We start from the raw sequence: 19,393 nt of genomic DNA on the forward strand, positions 1-19,393 counted from the left end.
AAAAGTTAACTTTCGTCAAACCTTAAATTTAGTTCAGACCACTAATTCATTAAAGTCATTGCCGAAACAAGTTTTAATAAACTTTTCCTTCTAAACCCACTATAAAATAGATACAGCACAAAACTAAATGAAGTTGTTGGCATACCAACTAAAAATTAGTAACATGCAAAACAACGTTTAGTTTACTTTTGACCTAGAAAGTGTAATGTTTCATTTCAATGATAGTGCTCTGTAAGAAATCATAATTCCGCGTTGGTTTGATAAAATTTATAGTCTGGAGTTCTTTTTATCTTTCAGATTTTACACATTCGTGTTTGCCAAGGCATTTGAATAGTTATAGACGAAGACTGTTCTGAATTTTTCTTTACCTTTCAAGTTCACGGAGTTTTTAATTTTATTTTATATCCGTCGCTGAACAGCCGACCCAATTGTTTGTGGTTTGCGACTACTATTGTTCAACTCCGTAACCTTGTAATTTTGAACCAATCCAGAAGACAAGGAAACTCCTGGATCAGTACCCCCAGAGGTATTGATTTGTCATGGGAACCTGGAGGACTTTGCGACTCGACAGAATTAACGTGCATCAGTCACCATTTACCACACGGGGAGACTTCGGCCGGCGGGGTCGAACATGCGAACTCTTGGACATGGGCCCAGTGCCCTACCAACCCAGGGCTAAAGAGAATAGAAGGGCTGGTTCACTCCTTTGAAGTATCTTTCACCGCGCCGATCCTCCGACGTCACTCTAGTGACGTAACTTTGGCGCAAAGCTCGCACTTTTACTTCAAGAACGGAGCGTTTGGCCTTACTAGCTCTAACTAATATTGGATAATTTCTTTTTGTGAGATATTCTAAGACATTTGTTATTTTCTATAATGACTTTCCTCAGTTTTTGCAGTGAATTTACAAGAATTTAAAACTATTATCGAAATGCCAGTTTGCGCGATTGCAACTTGCAAAAATTCTGATATAAAAACAAAAGGAAAAAGTATAATTTTTCGCTTGTTCCCTAAAGTAAATGAACAACTATGTAAAGAATGGATTCCGAAATGACACAGTTAATATAAAACAGCAATACGTTTATTCTGTCGTAAAGAACTTTTATAAAAATTCATTATCTAAATAGAAACCGCCTCGTTACTTCATAAAGAAAGGCAGGTGAAAAGAATTTAAAAATAGATAAAGTCAAAGAAAATTAAAATGTAAGTAAAAAGCATAAATAAAATATATAGTATATAGTTGAAATTCTCCTAATTTCATAACATATTTTTTAATTTAGTTATACTAAATATTTATGATTTTTTTTAAAAATTATATTCTCTTCAATTTAAATATCTATAAATTATATCATCGTAAATTTAAATGTCTATAAACAATTGTAAAATTTCTAATGTCATTATGAACCTAAATTATTATTTTGTTTCAGTAATTAGCGTTTAAGGTTGATGTTTCCTAATGATTAAGTATGAACAAATTGCTATTAACGACATATTTTAAAATCAGGGATTCTAAATTTAACTTAACTTATCTTTATAAAAGAACATGTAGTTAAAAAAAGTGTCGATATATGCCTTCATTTTTCTTAATAGTTAAAGTTAAAACTGAACTTTTTAAAATAAAGTATTTATCGTGTCATTTTCACCAACTAGCAAAACATTTTTATAAGTTTAAAATGGTATTTTTTTAATATAATAACCAAGAAAGTTTTTTTTTTGAACTATGTTTATGAACGGAAATAATGTGTTAATTACGTAAAGTTTGAAGGCTAATAACCAGAAAAAGTCTAACTTATTTTTACAAAGAGTAAGATGCAAAGTGGACACAGTGACGTCATGAGGAGGGAAATCGTAGCTTCAGCTCTAAGAGCGGAGTGAACTAGCCCTTGTATTCTCTTTAGCCCTGCTACCAACCAGGCTTCTTTTATTCAATATATATTTATATATATTTATATTATTCAATATATAATATATCTTTTCTCTCTAGCAAGTGCTGAAAACTACAAATTTAAAATTTGCCTACAAACGTTAATTTTTTTTAGAAAATATTTAGCGTTGGTAGCTCAACAAAAATTTGCATTAATTCTCCACCGATACAAAAAAGTTATAACTCAAAAAGTTTAGGCAAATTATTATTTAGGGAAAAGTTTTTTTGACATAGAAATCACAAAATTGAGTTTTGTCCTAAAATATAAGCTCGCTGCTGGAAACTGTTAGCCCTACACTACAAATCGAAAGATATAGCCAAAACAAGTTTTAGCTGATTTTACCTAAAAGCCTCAACTTTTAAAACTGCCTTCCAATGATAGCCTTTTTGTTAGAAATCAGTCAACGATAGCCTCAAAAAATATTCGCGATCAAAACCACCAAAACAGGTTTAACCAATTTTTAACTTTGCTTCTAAACTATAGACCATAATGGAAAATCGTTTGCTTAAGTTTTCCTGATAAAATTAGACAAAATAAGAAAAAAAAATTCCAAATGACAGTTCATTTAAAGGAAATTTTATGTCCACGTTAACTCGACAAAATATTTCGATAGCCCAGCCGTCGAAAATAGCTCTGACCATAACAAGTTTTAGGCAACTCTTGAACTAGGAAACGTTAAACCAAAAAATTTGGTCGAAAGGTGTTTTAATTAATTCGTTACCTAGAAATCATGCGCTTGATTATCGAGTCAAAACTTTAGTCCATTACAGTAAATCATCAGCCCAGCGAATTTATGATCTAGTAGCAACAAAAATATAAATTTTAACTTCAAACGTTAACCCATTGTAATAAAATTGCTAGCACATTTTAGATAAATTTAAAGTTAGCAAGCTCACCAAAACATTTTACAGCTGAAAAAAAGCTCCAAAAATATTTTAACTAATATTTGACGCAACCACACTTTTGAATCAAACTTTAGACGTTTATGGAAATTTGTTGGCCAATGTTACTTTATTTTTTGTTCTTTTTATAACCGTCGTTGATCAGTCGACCCAATTTTTTAAATTTACGACTAATTATGTTCAACTTCAAAGCGTTGTAATTTTGAACCCAACCCAGAAGACAAGGGAACTCCTGGATCAAATATTGGCAGAAATTTACCGTCGTGAAGGACTTTAAGATGGAACTAACCCGCATTCGCGTCACATGGAGAGGAAGATCACGAGAATCTCCCACGGTAAGCCTGACATCATCACGGTATGTCAATCAGTGCTTCCTGCGATTTTTCCTTTCATGAACGCCATTCACATTTTTTATATTCGGTATGTCCATCAGTGCTTCCTGCGATTTTTACTTCGATGAACGCCATTACCATTTGATGAACGCCATTCCCATTTTTAATATTCGGTATGTCCATCAGTGCTTCCTGCGATTTTTACTATGATAAACGCCACTCACATTTTCTATATTCGGTATGTCCATCAGTGCTTCCTGCGATTTTTACTTTGATGAACGTCATTATCATTTGATGAACGCCATTGCCATTTTTAATATTCGGTATGTCCATCAGTGCTTCCTGCGATTTTTACTTCGATGAACGCCATTACCATTTGATGAACGCCATTCCCCTTTTTAATATTCGGTATGTCCATCAGTGCTTCCTGCGATTTTTACTTTGATGAACGTCATTCCCATTTTTAATATTCGGTATGTCCATCAGTGCTTCCTGCGATTTTTACTTCGATGAACGCCACTACCATTTGATGAACGCCATTCCCATTTTTAATATTCGGTATGTCCATCAGTGCTTCCTGCGATTTTTAATTCGATGAACGCCATTACCATTTGATGAACGCCATTCCCATTTTAAATATTCGGTATGTCCATCAGTGCTTCCAGCGATTTTTACTATGATAAACGCCACTCACATTTTCTATATTCGGTATGTCCTTCAGTGCTTCCTGCGATTTTTACTTTGATGAACGTCATTATCATTTGATGAACGCCATTGCCATTTTTAATATTCGGTATGTCCATCAGTGCTTCCTGCGATTTTTACTTCGATGAACACCATTACCATTTGATGAACGCCATTCCCATTTTTAATATTCGGTATGTCCATCAGTGCTTCCTGCGATTTTTACTTTGATGAACGTCATAATCATTTGATGAACGCCATTCCCATTTTCGATATTCGGTATGTCCATCAGTGCTTCCTGCGATTTTTACTTCGATGAACGCCATTACCATTTGATGAACGCCATTCCCATTTTTAATATTCGGTATGTCCATCAGTGCTTCTTGCGATTTTTACTTCGATGAACGCCATTACCATTTGATGATCGCCATTCCCATTTTTAATATTCGGTATGTCCATCAGTGCTTCCTGCGATTTTTACTTTGATGAACGTCATTACCATTTGATGAACGCCATTCCCATTTTTAATATTCGGTATGTCCATCAGTGCTTCCTGCGATTTTTACTTCGATGAACGCCATTACCATTTGATGAACGCCATTCCCATTTTTAATATTCGGTATGTCCATCAGTGCTTCCTGCGATTTTTACTTTGATGAACGTCATTCCCATTTTTAATATTCGGTATGTCCATCAGTGCTTCCTGCGATTTTTACTTCGATGAACGCCACTACCATTTGATGAACGCCATTCCCATTTTTAATATTCGGTATGTCCATCAGTGCTTCAAGCGAATTTTACTTCGATGAACGCCATTACCATTTGATGAACGCCATTCCCATTTTTAATATTCGGTATGTCCATCAGTGCTTCCTGCGATTTTTACTATGATAAAAGCCACTCACATTTTCTATATTCGGTATGTCCATCAGTGCTCCCTGCGATTTTTACTTCGATGAACGTCATTACCATTTGATGAACGCCATTCCCATTTTTAATATTCGGTATGTCCATCAGTGCTTCCTGCGATTTTTACTTCGATGAACGCCGTTACCATTTGATGAACGCCATTCCCATTTTTAATATTCGGTATCTCCATCAGTGCTTCCTGCGATTTTTACTTTGATGAACGTCATTACCATTTGATGAACGCCATTCCAATTTTTAATGTTCGGTATGTCCATCAGTGCTTCCTGCGATTTTCACTTCGATGAACGCCATTACCATTTGATGAACGCCTTTCCCATTTTTAATATTCGGTATGCGCATCAGTGCTTCCTGCGACTTTTACTTTGATGAACGTCATTACCATTTGATGAACGTCATTACCATTTGATGAACGCCATTCCCATTTTTAATATTCGGTATGTCCATCAGTGCTTCCTGCGATTTTTAATTCGATGAACGCCATTACCATTTGATGAACGCCATTCCCATTTTAAATATTCGGTATGTCCATCAGTGCTTCCTGCGATTTTTACTTTGATGAACGTCATTACACTTTGATGAACGCCATTCCCATTTTTAATATTCGGTATGTCCATCAGTGCTTCGAGCGATTTTTACTTCGATGAACGCCATTACCATTTGATGAACGCCATTCCCATTTTTACTATTCGGTATGTCCATCAGTGCTTCCTGCGTTTTTTACTATGATAAACGCCACTTCCATTTTCTATATTCGGTATGTCCATCAGTGCTCCCTGCGATTTTTACTTCGATGAACGACATTACAATTTGATGAGCGCCATTCCCATTTTTAATATTCGGTATGTCCATCAGTGCTTCCTGCGATTTTTACTTCGATGAACGCCACTCACATTTTCTATATTCGGTATATCCATCAGTGCTTCCTGCGATTTTTACTTTGATGAACGTCATTACCATTTGATGAACGCCATTCCCATTTTTAATATTCGGTATGTCCATCAGTGCTTCGAGCGATTTTTACTTCGATGAACGCCATTACCATTTGATGAACGCCATTCCCATTTTTAATATTCGGTATGTCTATCAGTGCTTCCTGCGATTTTTACTTTGATGAACGCCACTACCATTTGATGAACGCCATTCCCATTTTTAATATTCGGTATGTCCATCAGTGCTTCGAGCGATTTTTACTTCGATGAACGCCATTACCATTTGATGAACGCCATTCCCATTTTTAATATTCGGTATGTCCATCAGTGCTTCCTGCGATTTTTTTTATGATAAACGCCACTCACATTTTCTATATTCGGTATGTCCATCAGTGCTCCCTGCGATTTTTAATTCGATGAACGACATTACAATTTGATGAGCGCCATTCCCATTTTTAATATTCGGTATGTCCATCAGTGCTTCCTGCGATTTTTACTTCGATGAACGCCACTCACATTTTCTATATTCGGTATATCCATCAGTGCTTCCTGCGATTTTTACTTTGATGAACGCCATTACCATTTGATGAACGCCATTCCCATTTTTAATATTCAGTATGTCCATCAGTTCTTCATGTGATTTTTACTTCGATGAACGCCATTAAAATTTGATGAACGCCATTCCCATTTTTAATATTCGGTATGTCCATCAGTGCTTCCTGCGATTTTTACTATGATAAACGTCACTCACATTTTCTATATTCGGTACGTCCATCAGTGCTTCCTGCGATTATTACTTTGATGAACGTCATTACCATTTGATGAACGTCATTACCATTTGATGAACGCCATTCCCATTTTTAATATTCGGAATGTCCATCAGTGCTTCCTGCGATTTTTACTTTGATGAACGTCATTACCATTTGATGAACGCCATTCCCATTTTTAATATTCGGTATGTCCATCAGTGCTTCCTGCGATTTTTACTTCGATGAACGCCATTACCATTTGATGAACGCCATTCCCATTTTTAATATTCGGAATGTCCATCAGTGCTTCCTGCGATTTTTACTTTGATGAACGTCATTACCATTTGATGAACGCCATTCCCATTTTTAATATTCGGTATGTCCATCAGTGCTTCCTGCGATTTTTACTTTGATGAACGTCATTACCATTTGATGAACGCCATTCCCATTTTTAATATTCGGTATGTCCATCAGTGCATCCTGCGATTTTCACTTCGATGAACGCCATTACCATTTGATGATCGCCTTTCCCATTTTTAATATTCGGTATGTGCATCAGTGCTTCCTGCGACTTTTACTTTGATGAACGTCATTACCATTTGATGAACGTCATTACCATTTAATGAACGCCATTCCCATTTTTAATATTCGGTATGTCCATCAGTGCTTCCTGCGATTTTTAATTCGATGAACGCCATTACCATTTGATGAACGCCATTCCCATTTTTAATATTCGGTATGTCCATCAGTGCTTCCTGCGATTTTTACTTTGATGAACGTCATTACACTTTGATGAACGCCATTCCCATTTTTAATATTCGGTATGTCCATCAGTGCTTCGAGCGATTTTTACTTCGATGAACGCCATTATCATTTGATGAACGCCATTCCCATTTTTAATATTCGGTATGTCCATCAGTGCTTCCTGCGATTTTTACTATGATGAACGCCACTACCATTTGATGAACGCCATTCCCATTTTTAATATTCGGTATGTCCATCAGTGCTTCGAGCGATTTTTACTTCGATGAACGCCATTACCATTTGATGAACGCCATTCCCATTTTTAATATTCGGTATGTCCATCAGTGCTTCCTGCGATTTTTACTATGATAAACGCCACTCACATTTTCTATATTCGGTATGTCCATCAGTGCTCCCTGCGATTTTTACTTCGATGAACGACATTACAATTTGATGAGCGCCATTCCCATTTTTAATATTTGGTATGTCCATCAGTGCTTCCTGCGATTTTTACTTCGATGAACGCCACTCACATTTTCTATATTCGGTATATCCATCAGTGCTTCCTGCGATTTTTACTTTGATGAACGTCATTACCATTTGATGAACGCCATTCCCATTTTTAATATTCGGTATGTCCATCAGTGCGTCCTGCGATTTTTACTTCGATGAACGCCATTACCATTTGATGAACGCCATTCCCATTTTTAATATTCAGTATGTCCATCAGTTCTTCCTGCGATTTTTACTTCAATGAACGCCATTAAAATTTGATGAACGCCATTCCAATTTTTAATATTCGGTATGTCCATCAGTGCTTCCTGCGATTTTTACTATGATAAACGCCACTCACATTTTCTATATTCGGTATGTCCATCAGTGCTTCCTGCGATTTTTACTTCAATGAACGCCATTAAAATTTGATGAACGCCATTCCAATTTTTAATATTCGGTATGCCCATCAGTGCTTCCTGCGATTTTTACTATGATAAACGCCACTCACATTTTCTATATTCAGTATGTCCATCAGTGCTTCCTGCGATTTTTACTTTGATGAACGTCATTACCATTTGATGAACGCCATTCCCATTTTTAATATTCGGTATGTCCATCAGTGCTTCCTGCGATTTTTACTATGATAAACGCCACTCACATTTTCTATATTCGGTATGTCCATCAGTGCTTCCTGCGATTTTTACTTTGATGAACGTCATTAATATTTGATGAACGCCATTCTCATTTTTAATATTCGGTATGCCCATCAGTGCTTCCTGCGATTTTTACTTTGATGAACGTCATTACCATTTGATGAACGCCATTCCCATTTTTAATATTCGGTATGTCCATCAGTGCTTCCTGCGATTTTTACTTCGATGAACGTCATTACCATTTGATGAACGCCATTCCCATTTTTAATATTCGGTATGTCCATCAGTGCTTCCTGCGATTTTTACTTCGATGAACGCCATTACCATTTGATGAACGCCTTTCCCATTTTTAATACTCGGTATGTCCATCAGTGCTTCCTGCGATTTTTACTTTGATGAACGTCATTACCATTTGATGATCGTCATTACCATTTGATGAACGCCATTCCCATTTTTAATTTTCGGTATGTCCATTAGTGCTTCCTGCGATTTTTAATATGATGAACGTCATTACCGTTTGATGAATGCCATTCCCATTTTTAATATTCGGTATGTCCATCAGTGCTTCCTGCGATTTTTACTTTGATGAACGTCATTACCTTTTGATGAACGTCATTACCATTTGAGGAACGCCATTCCCATTTTTAATATTCGGTATGTCCATCAGTGCTTCCTGCGATTTTTACTTCGATGAACGTCATTACCATTTGATGAACGCCATTCCCATTTTTAATATTCGGTATGTCCATCAGTGCTTAATGCGATTTTTACTATGATAAACGCCACTCACATTTTCTATATTCGGTATGTCCATCAGTGCTTCCTGCGATTTTTACTTTGATGAACTTCATTACCATTTGATGAACGCCATTCTCATTTTTAATATTCGGTATATCCATCAGTGCTTCCTGCGATTTTTACTTTGATGAACGTCATTACCATTTGATGAACGCCATTCCTATTTTTAATATTCGGTATGTCCATCAGTGCTTCCTGCGATTTTTACTATGATGAACGCCACTACCATTTGATGAAAGCCTTTCCCATTTTTAATATTCGGTATGTCCATCAGTGCTTCCTGCGATTTTTACTATGATAAACGCCACTCACATTTTCTATATTCGGTATGTCCGTCAGTGCTCCTTGCGATTTTTACTTTGATGAACGCCATTACCATTTGATGAACGCCAATCCCATTTTTAATATTCGGTATGTTCATCAGTGCTTCCTGCGATTTTTACTATGATAAACGCCACTCACATTTTCTATATTCAGTATGTCCATCAGTGCTTCCTGCGATTTTTACTTTGATGAACGTCATTACCATTTGATGAACGCCATTCCCATTTTTAATATTCGGTATGTCCATTAGTGCTTCCTGCGATTTTTACTATGATAAACGCCACTCACATTTTCTATATTCGGTATGTCCATCAGTGCTTCCTGCGATTTTTACTTTGATGAACGTCATTAATATTTGATGAACGCCATTCTCATTTTTAATATTCGGTATGCCCATCAGTGCTTCCTGCGATTTTTACTTTGATGAACGTCATTACCATTTGATGAACGCCATTCCCATTTTTAATAATCGGTATGTCCATCAGTGCCTCCTGCGATTTTTACTATGATAAACGCCACTCACATTTTCTATATTCGGTATGTCCGTCAGTGCTCCCTGCGATTTTTACTTCGATGAACGCCATTACCATTTGATGAACGCCAATCCCATTTTTAATATTCGGTATGTCCATTAGTGCTTCCTGCGATTTTTACTATGATAAACGCCACTCACATTTTATATATTCGGTATGTCCATCAGTGCCTCCTGCGATTTTTACTTTGATGAACTTCATTACCATTTGATGAACGACATTCTCATTTTTAATATTCGGTATATCCATCAGTGCTTCCTGCGATTTTTACTTTGATGAACGTCATTACCATTTGATGAACGCCATTCCTATTTTTAATATTCGGTATGTCCATCAGTGCTTCCTGCGATTTTTACTTCGATGAACGCCATTACCATTTGATGAAAGCCTTTCCCATTTTTAATATTAGGTATGTTCATCAGTGCTTCCTGCGATTTTTACTTCGATGAACACCATTACCATTTGATGATCGCCATTCCCATTTTTAATATTCGGTATGTCCATCAGTGCTTCCTGCGATTTTTACTTCGATAAACGCCATTTCCATTTGATGAACGCCATTCCCATTTTTAATATTCGGTATGTCCATCAGTGCTTCCTGCGATTTTTACTATGATAAACGCCACTCACATTTTCTATATTCGGTATGTCCGTCAGTGCTCCTTGCGATTTTTACTTTGATGAACGCCATTACCATTTGATGAACGCCAATCCCTATTTTAATATTCGGTATGTTCATCAGTGCTTCCTGCGATTTTTACTATGATAAACGCCACTCACATTTTCTATATTTGGTATGTCCATCAGTGCTTCCTGCGATTTTTACTATGATAAACGCCACTCGCATTTTCTATATTCGATATGTCCATCAGTGCTTCCTGCGATTTTTAATTTGATGAACGTCATTACCATTTGATGAACGCCATTCCCATTTTTAATTTTCGGTACGTCCATCAGTGCATCCTGGGGTTTATACTATGATAAACGCCAGTCACATTTTCTATATTCGGTATGTCCATCAGTGCTTCCTGCGATTTTTACTTTGATGAACGTCATTACCAGTTGATGAACGCCATTCCCATTTTTAATATTCGGTATGTCCATCAGTGCTTCCTGCGATTTTTACTTCGATGAACGTCATTACCATTTGATGAACGCCATTCCCATTTTTAATATTCGGTATGTCCATCAGTGCTTCCTGCGATTTTTACTTCGATGAACGCCATTACCATTTGATGAACGCCTTTCCCATTTTTAATACTCGGTATGTCCATCAGTGCTTCCTGCGATTTTTACTTTGATGAACGCCATTCCCATTTTTAATTTTCGGTATGTCCATTAGTGCTTCCTGCGATTTTTAATATGATGAACGTCATTACCGTTTGATGAAAGCCATTACCATTTTTAATATTCGGTATGTCCATCAGTGCTTCCTGCGATTTTTACTTTGATGAACGTCATTACCTTTTGATGAACGTCATTACCATTTGAGGAACGCCATTCCCATTTTTAATATTCGGTATGTCCATCAGTGCTTCCTGCGATTTTTACTTCGATGAACGTCATTACCATTTGATGAACGCAATTCCCATTTTTAATATTCGGTATGTCCATCAGTGCTTAATGCGATTTTTACTATGATAAACGCCACTCACATTTTCTATATTCGGTATGTCCATCAGTGCTTCCTGCGATTTTTACTTTGATGAACGTCATTACCATTTGATGAACGCCATTCCCATTTTTAATATTCGGTATGTCCATCAGCGCTCCCTGCGATTTTTACTTCGATGAACTCCATCACCATTTGATGAACGCCTTTCCCATTTTTAATTTTCGGTATGTCCATCAGTGCTTCCTGCGATATTTACTTTGATGAACGTCATTACCATTTGATGAAAGACATTCCCATTTTTAATATTCGGTATGTCCATCAGTGCTTCCTGCGATTTTTACTTCGATGAACGCCATTACCATTTGATGAACGCCTTTCCCATTTTTAATTTTCGGTATGTCCATCAGTGCTTCCTGCGATATTTACTTTGATGAACGTCATTACCATTTGATGAATGCCATTCCCAATTTTAATTTTCGGTATGTCCATCAGTGCTTCCTGCGATATTTACTTTGATGAACGTCATTACCATTTGATGAACGCCATTCCCAATTTTAATTTTCGGTATGTCCATCAGTGCTTCCTGCGATATTTACTTTGATGAACGTCATTACCATTTGATGAACGCCATTCCCATTTTTAATATTCGGTATGTCCATCAGCGCTCCCTGCGATTTTTACTTCGATGAACTCCATCACCATTTGATGAACACCATTCCCATTTTTAATATTCGGTATGTCCATCAGTGCTTCTTGCGATTTTTACTTCGATGAACGCCATGACCATTTAATGAACGCCTTTCGCATTTTTAATTTTCGGTATGTCCATCAGTGCTTCCTGCGATTTTTACTTCGATGAACGCCATTACCATTTGATGAACGCCATTCCCGTTTTTAATATTCGGTATGTCCATTAGTGCTTCCTGCGATTTTTACTATGATAAACGCCACTCACATTTTCTATATTCGGTATGTCCATCAGTGCTTCCTGCGATTTTTACTTTGATGAACTTCATTACCATTTGATGAACGCCATTCTCATTTTTAATATTCGGTATATCCATCAGTGCTTCCTGCGATTTTTACTTTGATGAACGTCATTACCATTTGATGAACGCCATTCCTATTTTTAATATTCGGTATGTCCATCAGTGCTTCCTGCGATTTTTACTATGATGAACGCCACTACCATTTGATGAAAGCCTTTCCCATTTTTAATATTAGGTATGTTCATCAGTGCTTCCTGCGATTTTTACTTCGATGAACGCCATTACCATTTGATGATCGCCATTCCCATTTTTAATATTCGGTATGTCCATCAGTGCTTCCTGCGATTTTTACTTCGATAAACGCCATTTCCATTTGATGAACGCCATTCCCATTTTTAATATTCGGTATGTCCATCAGTGCTTCCTGCGATTTTTACTATGATAAACGCCACTCACATTTTCTATATTCGGTATGTCCGTCAGTGCTCCTTGCGATTTTTACTTTGATGAACGCCATTACCATTTGATGAACGCCAATCCCATTTTTAATATTCGGTATGTTCATCAGTGCTTCCTGCGATTTTTACTATGATAAACGCCACTCACATTTTCTATATTCAGTATGTCCATCAGTGCTTCCTGCGATTTTTACTTTGATGAACGTCATTACCATTTGATGAACGCCATTCCCATTTTTAATATTCGGTATGTCCATCAGTGCTTCCTGCGATTTTTACTATGATAAACGCCACTCACATTTTCTATATTCAGTATGTCCATCAGCGCTTCCTGCGATTTTTACTTTGATGAACGTCATTAATATTTGATGAACGCCATTCTCATTTTTAATATTCGGTATGCCCATCAGTGCTTCCTGCGATTTTTACTTTGATGAACGTCATTACCATTTGATGAACGCCATTCCCATTTTTAATATTCGGTATGTCCATCAGTGCTTCCTGCGATTTTTACTTCGATGAACGTCATTACCATTTGATGAACGCCATTCCCATTTTTAATATTCGGTATGTCCATCAGAGCTTCCTGCGATTTTTACTATGATAAACGCCACTCACATTTTCTATATTCGGTATGTCCGTCAGTGCTCCCTGCGATTTTTACTTCGATGAACGCCATTACCATTTGATGAACGCCAATCCCATTTTTAATATTCGGTATGTCCATTAGTGCTTCCTGCGATTTTTACTATGATAAACGCCACTCACATTTTCTATATTCGGTATGTCCATCAGTGCTTCCTGCGATTTTTACTTTGATGAACTTCATTACCATTTGATGAACGACATTCTCATTTTTAATATTCGGTATATCCATCAGTGCTTCCTGCGATTTTTACTTTGATGAACGTCATTACCATTTGATGAACGCCATTCCTATTTTTAATATTCGGTATGTCCATCAGTGCTTCCTGCGATTTTTACTTCGATGAACGCCATTACCATTTGATGAAAGCCTTTCCCATTTTTAATATTAGGTATGTTCATCAGTGCTTCCTGCGATTTTTACTTCGATGAACGCCGTTACCATTTGATGATCGCCATTCCCATTTTTAATATTCGGTATGTCCATCAGTGCTTCCTGCGATTTTTACTTCGATAAACGCCATTTCCATTTGATGAACGCCATTCCCATTTTTAATATTCGGTATGTCCATCAGTGCTTCCTGCGATTTTTACTATGATAAACGCCACTCACATTTTCTATATTCGGTATGTCCGTCAGTGCTCCTTGCGATTTTTACTTTGATGAACGCCATTACCATTTGATGAACGCCAATCCCTATTTTAATATTCGGTATGTTCATCAGTGCTTCCTGCGATTTTTACTATGATAAACGCCACTCACATTTTCTATATTTGGTATGTCCATCAGTGCTTCCTGCGATTTTTACTATGATAAACGCCACTCACATTTGCTATATTCGATATGTCCATCAGTGCTTCCTGCGATTTTTAATTTGATGAACGTCATTACCATTTGATGAACGCCATTCCCATTTTTAATTTTCGGTACGTCCATCAGTGCTTCCTGCGGTTTATACTATGATAAACGGCAAACACATTTTCTATATTCGGTATGTCCATCAGTGCTTTCTGCGATTTTAACTTTGATGAACGTCATTACCATTTGATGAACGCCATTCCCATTTTTAATATTCGGTATGTCCATCAGTGCTTCCTACGATTTTTACTTCGATGAACGCCATTCCCATTTTTAATATTCGGTATGTCCATGAGTGCTTCCTTCGATTTTTACTATGATAAACGCCTCTCACATTTTTAATACTCGGTATGTCCATCAGGGCTTTCTGCAATTTTTATTTCGATGAACGTCATTACCATTTGATGAACGCCATTCCCATTTTTAATATTCGGTATGTCCATCAGTGCTTCCTGCGATTTTTACTATGACAAACGCCACTCACATTTTCTATATTCGGTATGTCCATCAGTGCTTCCTGCGATTTTTACTTTGATCAACGTCATTACCATTTCATGAACGTCATTACCATTTGATGAACGCCATTCCCATTTTTATTATTCGGTATGTCCATCAGTGCTTCCTGCAATTTTTACTATGAAAAACGCCACTCACATTTTCTATATTCGGTAAGTCCATCAGTGCTTCCTGCGATTTTTACTATGATAAACGCCTCTCACATTTTCTATATTCGGCATGTCCATCAGTGCTTCCTGCGATTTTTACTTATGAACGTCATTACCATTTGATGACCGCCATTCCCATTTTTAATATTCGGTATGTCCATCAGTGCTTCCTGCGATTTTTACATCGAAGAGCGTCATTACCATTTCATGAACGTCATTACCATTTGATGAACGCCATTCCCATTTTTAATATTCGGTATGTCCATCAGTGCTTCCTGCATTTTTTACTATGAAAAACGCCACTCACATTTTCTATATTCGGTAAGTCCATCAGTGCTTCCTGCGATTTTTACTTTGATGAATGTCATTACCATTTGATGAACGCCATTCCCATTTTTAATATTCGGTATGTCCATAAGTGCTTCCTGCGATTTTTACTTTGATAAACGTCATTACCATTTGATGAACGCCATTCCCATTTTTAATATTCGGTATGTCCATCAGTGCTTCCTGCGATTTTTACTTCGATGAACGCCATTATCATTTAATGATCGCCATTCCCATTTTTAATACTCGGTATGTCCATCAGTGCTTCCTGCGATTTTTACTTTGATGAACGTCATTACCATTTGATGAACGCCATTCCCATTTTTAATATTCGGTATGTCCATCAGTGCTTCCTGCAATTTTTATTTCGATGAACGTCATTACCATTTGATGAACGCCATTCCCATTTTTAATATTCGGTATGTCCATCAGTGCTTCCTGCGATTTTTACTATGACAAACGCCACTCACATTTTCTATATTCGGTATGTCCATCAGTGCTTCCTGCGATTTTTACTTTGATCAACGTCATTACCATTTCATGAACGTCATTACCATTTGATGAACGCCATTCCCATTTTTAATATTCGGTATGTCCATCAGTGCTTCCTGCAATTTTTACTATGAAAAACGCCACTCACATTTTCTATATTCGGTAAGTCCATCAGTGCTTCCTGCGATTTTTACTATGATAAACGCCTCTCACATTTTCTATATTCGGCATGTCCATCAGTGCTTCCTGCGATTTTTACTTTGATGAACGTCATTACCATTTGATGACCGCCATTCCCATTTTTAATATTCGGTATGTCCTTCAGTGCTTCCTGCGATTTTTACATTGATGAACGTCATTACCATTTCATGAACGTCATTACCATTTGATGAACGCCATTCCCATTTTTAATATTCGGTATGTCCATCAGTGCTTCCTGCAATTTTTACTATGAAAAACGCCACTCACATTTTCTATATTCGGTAAGTCCATCAGTGCTTCCTGCGATTTTTACTTTGATGAACGTCATTACCATTTGATGAACGCCATTCCCATTTTTAATATTCGGTATGTCCATCAGTGCTTCCTGCAATTTTTACTATGAAAAACGCCACTCACATTTTCTATATTCGGTAAGTCCATAAGTGCTTCCTGCGATTTTTACTTTGATGAACGTCATTACCATTTGATGAACGCCATTCCCATTTTTAATATTCGGTATGTCCATCAGTGCTTCCTGCGATTTTTACTTCGATGAACGCCATTACCATTTGATGAACGCCATTCCCATTTTTAATATTCGGTATGTCCATCAGTGCTTCCTGCGATTTTTACTATGATAAACGCCACTCACATTTTCTATATTCGGTATGTCCATCAGTGCTTCCTGCGATTTTAACAATGATAAACGCCACTCACATTTTCTATATTCGATATGTCCATCAGAGCTTCCTGCGATTTTTACTTTGATGAACGTCATTACCATTTGATGAACGCCATTCCCATTTTTAATATTCGGCATGTCCATCAGTGCTTCCTGCGATTTTTACTTCGATGAACGCCATTACCATTTGATGAACGCCATTCCCATTTTTAATATTCGGTATGTCCATCAGTGCTTCCTGCGATTTTTACTATGATAAACGCCACTCACATTTTCTATATTCAGTATGTCCATCAGTGCTTCCTGCGATTTTTACTTTGATGAACGTCATTAATATTTGATGAACGCCATTCTCATTTTTAATATTCGGTATGCCCATCAGTGCTTCCTGCGATTTTTACTTTGATGAACGTCATTACCATTTGATGAACGCCATTCCCATTTTTAATATTCGGTATGTCCATCAGTGCTTCCTGCGATTTTTACTTCGATGAACGTCATTACCATTTGATGAACGCCATTCCCATTTTTAATATTCGGTATGTCCATTAGTGCTTCCTGCGATTTTTACTATGATAAACGCCACTCACATTTTCTATATTCGGTATGTCCATCAGTGCTTCCTGCGATTTTTACTTTGATGAACTTCATTACCATTTGATGAACGACATTCTCATTTTTAATATTCGGTATATCCATCAGTGCTTCCTGCGATTTTTACTTTGATGAACGTCATTACCATTTGATGAACGCCATTCCTATTTTTAATATTCGGTATGTCCATCAGTGCTTCCTGCGATTTTTACTTCGATGAACGCCATTACCATTTGATGAAAGCCTTTCCCATTTTTAATATTAGGTATGTTCATCAGTGCTTCCTGCGATTTTTACTTCGATGAACGCCGTTACCATTTGATGATCGCCATTCCCATTTTTACTATTCGGTATGTCCATCAGTGCTTCCTGCGATTTTTACTTCGATAAACGCCATTTCCATTTGATGAACGCCATTCCCATTTTTAATATTCGGTATGTCCATCAGTGCTTCCTGCGATTTTTACTATGATAAACGCCACTCACATTTTCTATATTCGGTATGTCCGTCAGTGCTCCTTGCGATTTTTACTTTGATGAACGCCATTACCATTTGATGAACGCCAATCCCTATTTTAATATTCGGTATGTTCATCAGTGCTTCCTGCGATTTTTACTATGATAAACGCCACTCACATTTTCTATATTTGGTATGTCCATCAGTGCTTCCTGCGGTTTTTACTATGATAAACGCCACTCACATTTTCTATATTCGATATGTCCATCAGTGCTTCCTGCGATTTTTAATTTGATGAACGTCATTACCATTTGATGAACGCCATTCCCATTTTTAATTTTCGGTACGTCCATCAGTGCTTCCTGCGGTTTATACTATGATAAACGGCAAACACATTTTCTATATTCGGTATGTCCATCAGTGCTTTCTGCGATTTTAACTTTGATGAACGTCATTACCATTTGATGAACGCCATTCCCATTTTTAATATTCGGTATGTCCATCAGTGCTTCCTACGATTTTTACTTCGATGAACGCCATTCCCATTTTTAATATTCGGTATGTCCATCAGTGCTTCCTGCGATTTTTACTATGATAAACGCCTCTCACATTTTTAATACTCGGTATGTCCATCAGGGCTTTCTGCAATTTTTATTTCGATGAACGTCATTACCATTTGATGAACGCCATTCCCATTTTTAATATTCGGTATGTCCATCAGTGCTTTCTGCGATTTTTACTATGACAAACGCCACTCACATTTTCTATATTCGGTATGTCCATCAGTGCTTCCTGCGATTTTTACTTTGATCAACGTCATTACCATTTCATGAACGTCATTACCATTTGATGAACGCCATTCCCATTTTTATTATTCGGTATGTCCATCAGTGCTTCCTGCAATTTTTACTATGAAAAACGCCACTCACATTTTCTATATTCGGTAAGTCCATCAGTGCTTCCTGCGATTTTTACTATGATAAACGCCTCTCACATTTTCTATATTCGGCATGTCCATCAGTGCTTCCTGCGATTTTTACTTATGAATGTCATTACCATTTGATGACCGCCATTCCCATTTTTAATATTCGGTATGTCCATCAGTGCTTCCTGCGATTTTTACATCGAAGAGCGTCATTACCATTTCATGAACGTCATTACCATTTGATGAACGCCATTCCCATTTTTAATATTCGGTATGTCCATCAGTGCTTCCTGCATTTTTTACTATGAAAAACGCCACTCACATTTTCTATATTCGGTAAGTCCATCAGTGCTTCCTGCGATTTTTACTTTGATGAATGTCATTACCATTTGATGAACGCCATTCCCATTTTTAATATTCGGTATGTCCATAAGTGCTTCCTGCGATTTTTACTTTGATAAACGTCATTACCATTTGATGAACGCCA

Source organism: Parasteatoda tepidariorum, chromosome 5, assembly GCF_982258835.1.
Source record: "Parasteatoda tepidariorum strain Cologne lab strain chromosome 5, Ptep-v5.0, whole genome shotgun sequence".
NCBI classification, from domain to species: domain Eukaryota; kingdom Metazoa; phylum Arthropoda; class Arachnida; order Araneae; family Theridiidae; genus Parasteatoda; species Parasteatoda tepidariorum.